The following is a 4,368-nucleotide window of genomic DNA, read 5'->3' on the forward strand; positions in this document are numbered from 1 at the left end:
AGCGCCTCTCAAACGTAAACGTGAAAAGACACCACAATTTACTATGCTGACATGAGGTGTGCGTTTGTATTTGTGTAATCCAGATTGTGCCCGACCGACAAAGAGACGTGCAATTATTATGTTGCTACCATGTTTTTATAGCCGAACAGCAAACGCAAAAATGAAACACAAACAAAAAGTGTAAACTTCAGTGCCAGCTTTGAAATGTAAAGGCGGCGGCACAAGCACAGGCACTGGCACTGGCACTGTCACTGGCACTGTCAGCGTAAGCGCAGCCAAACAAACAAACAAACAAACAAACAAACAGACAAACACACACGTGAGAGGTTTACATACAAATAAATTTAAACGTGCTTACGCTTATGGCTTGCGACGACTATGACTGCTACCGCGACGCAAACTACGTAGTCGTTGCAGTCGTTGTCTGCTTTGTAACACGCACACGTTCAAACGTTCAAACAAAGGCAGCGAATTTGTTGTGGCCAAAAACCGGTAAAACTAAATTTGCCACTTCTTTGCCTTTTGCTGGCTTTTACCACTTCTTGTTTATTTTGCTTTTTATAGGTTTTTTTTTAATGACTCCTTGTTTTGTTTTGTTTTGTTCTGTTTATACTTTTCACTACTCTTCGCTTCTATGCAACAACCCTCAAGCAAGTCTGAGCATGAAACCAAAATAACACGATTCGCAATTTTCCCGCAAACACAACCAAATAGCGCGAAGGTAAACACAGAACTGAATATACAATTTTCTAATATGAATGAATTGCTCAGATATGCTTATCAACATGTTGCTAACAGCGTTTGTAGACGAAAGCGCAACAATATTGTTTAGTTTCGTATTACAGAATGATGGTTGAATGGTTGTATGACGAACAGGTTGTGTTGTGTTCGATGTTCGAAATTAAAATGTTGCCAAGGAAATTTATGTGTAGCAAGTGTATATTCCATAAATGTTATTTAATTTAAAATGTGAAAATAAATGTGAAAAACAGCAAATTAATTATATTAAATTTTAATTATTTTTAATTTTATTAATAATTTTATTTTCTTAGATCTCCACGGTACGCTACGCTGTTCTTCTATTGTAGTGCTTTGAGGATTAAGTCAATTATATATTTTTTTATTTGTAAACGGAAATGCGGCGTTCTTCCAGTTCGTTGCTATTGATGTGATGTTGATGTGTTGTGGGACTGCTTTGTGTTTGTCACAATCTTCATTAACTTCAAAAGCAATATTAACTTTTTTTTTTCTTTATTTAATGTTAAATTTCTTATTTACATAATAATAATAAATAAGCTGAGCTAGCTAGCTGATCTTCTGCTAAATTAGCTTTGATGTGCACTTCAGCTCTTTTGCAATGCATATTTTTCCCGCTTTCGTCTGTCCGCTCTCTGTTGCAGTTAGAACAAATGAAGTTAACGCGAATGCATTTATTTTTCCTCAAGTTTGCCATTTTCCTAATGCTTTCTTGTTACCTCAACCGGCATTTTCGCTGATTATATCTGCCAGCGAGCCACCGCGCCATCGAGCCAGCAAAGCAGTGAGCCAGCGAAGAAGCGAGCCAGTGGTTTGTTTTCTGGTGTTCGTCTTTGGTGTTACGCAGTGCAATGAAGCCACTTGACACCATTTGCTGTTAACTTTTCGTTTTTTGTATCGTGAAATTCCTGCTTGATGACAGCTTAAAAGTATGCAATGAGAAATGGTTACCATTTTACGGTAAGCAGTTCGTAGTATGGCGTGTGCGTGTGCGAAATTGTTTCACTAATAAAAAAAATTTTGCTGCTTTTGTGTTGACATTAAGTTTGGTAAACAAAACAAAGAAAAATACCGAGAATAGAAAATAAAAGAATTAACTATTGAAATATTAAATTACCTGTAGTTTTTCCACTACATACCGATTCATCTAACGATTTTAAAAAATTCTTCAAAAAAATTTAAAAATTGAAGTGCAGAAACAAATTATGTATTTTTTGTCCAAAGCTATTTTAAAGAGATTTGCATGTTTCAGTTAAGAATAATAGGAAAATTTGTTACCTTTACTTAAATTGTTGAAAAATTCAAAAAATGATATTTTACAAAAATATCGGCTCACCTGAGTGCTTGCCGTTGAAAGCTCATTAAAAATTTGTAACAGTTCTAGTTCGTAGGACTACTTAGGCACGCATTGTTTGCATAACTTTTTAACAATTTTCCAGTTACCTTAAGAATTTTTTCTCGAGTTTCAGAAGTAAGGAAATGAATAAGAGAGACTCTTTAGTGACAAAGTTAAAGGATATAGCAAAATATTTTTAGCGCTTTAGCTTCTGTAAAGTTAATGAGCACTTTTATGTTTGCAAATTTGCTGCATACTTTTCGGCATAAATTTTAATAAGTAAACTGATACTCACTTTGGTTGCCTAAGAATAGCTTCAAAAGCATTTCTGCAAAATAACTCAAAAAAGTATAGAAAACATATATGTATAATGCATTAAATAGAAGGAAAAAAAATAAAGGTACAACTTTTTGGTTTCTACATAAACATATTTGTTGATTTGTTCACAATAATAAAAAACGAACCAAGAGCAAAAATGTCTTACGATCATAAAGAATTAGTAATTGTAAATTTTTCATTTTTTATATCGTGAAATTTCTGCCTGATAACAGCTTAAAAGTATGCAATGAGAAATGGTTAACAATAACAGGCAAAGCTATTGATTATAATATATCAGTCACTAATTTGGGCATATTTTGAGTATTTGCATTAATTTTATAACAATTTAAAATTAATTAAATCGTAACCTTCTTAATAAAGAGGTTCGAAAAGTAATGAACCACAACAACGAAAATTCATTTTATATTATTTTAATTAATTGAATTTTTGGCTGTCCATACAGCTGCTTCGAGTATTGCCAACTACCAATCAACAGTGGTCTTGGAAATAATTGTTGTATTTAATTATTCATAAATAATTTTTTTTTGAGACTGCAAGTACCAAGAATCAAACGCATGAAGCTCAGAGTCAGCGCTCCTTAACCAACTGTCCCAAAGCCGTACTTGACTTGTATGTTCTGACTTGGAGTTCTGTTAATTTGCTGTGAAAGGTTTATTAACAAACTCATTTGCTGTGTTTATATTAGAACGAAATCAAAACGCAGCTGTAGAATAATTGAATTAATTAATTATATTCTTATTTTTAATTGTTAAATTTCAATACTATTCTGTTTGTAGAGGCTTTATTTGTTGCATGATTTATATATTCTTTCTTTTATGTAGAACCTAATCTGGGAACGTAATACTGAGAAAGTCATGCTAATGTTACTCCACGATCCGCGCGGACAAGGCATATATTTTGTGAATATAAGTTGTAATATTTAATAAAAACTAGTATATTTCATAAAGAGGTTTTTTCATCATATATATGAAAAATAATTTACCAATAATTGATAACAAAAACAAATTTCCACTTTCATGTGATAATTTGAAATAGTTTTTAATCAATACTTAGTCCACTAAAAGTACAACACTTGGCGTTTTACTCTTTTCTCTCATGGTAGTTGAGTCATATATCTTATTTTCTACTTTAACGCTTTTATTTATTTATTCCCAACCATAAAAACAAATAAACTAAAAATATCTTCTTAACGTAAGAAATCAGTAATTACAAATCAAACTCCGAAGCTGAATGTTTTTCTTGGTTGTCTTACAATTCATTTTAATCTGTTCATTATTAGCTGCATCATGTAATGTTAATTATTTTAAGCATTTGTTAGATTTTTGCACGAATTTTTAAATGATAATGAATTTTAAATTAAAAATTCATGAAAATATATATTTAAAAATAATTTGCCTATATTTAAAACAAAAAAATAAATATCAAGTTTATCATATAGAGTATTTTTAATCAATAAATAGCGCACTGCAATGAGAATTTAGCAATTCACTTTTTTCTCTCATGGGAGTCAAGTCATTAAATCGCATGCAATACAAATTATTGTGCACCACGAGGCTGCGTGCCTCGTCTGCTGATCCAAACAAACAACACAAAATGAGACTGGCGGCGCTGTGACAAATGACATTTATATCCACATAAGCCCAAACCAAATTACTCGCCTAAAATTATACTCTTAAATAATGGAAAATTAATGATTTGAAGCAATATTAACGACTTTCGCTGGATTTCGTGAGTAATTTGCTGAATTATTCCTCGTACACGCTTTTTTTGTTTTTGTTTGTTTTCTCGTTCGCGCTCGCCTCAGTCATAAGTCATGAATGAGGCATGAAACGACGGTTATTGTGTTTATTAGAAGGATAATTTTAAGTAAGAAAAAACAAGTGAACAGATTATATTAATTTTAAATTGATTATATCAACTCGCGGTAAAGTTTGACT

This window comes from Teleopsis dalmanni, chromosome 2, assembly GCF_002237135.1.
Source record: "Teleopsis dalmanni isolate 2A chromosome 2, ASM223713v2, whole genome shotgun sequence".
Lineage (NCBI taxonomy): Eukaryota > Metazoa > Arthropoda > Insecta > Diptera > Diopsidae > Teleopsis > Teleopsis dalmanni.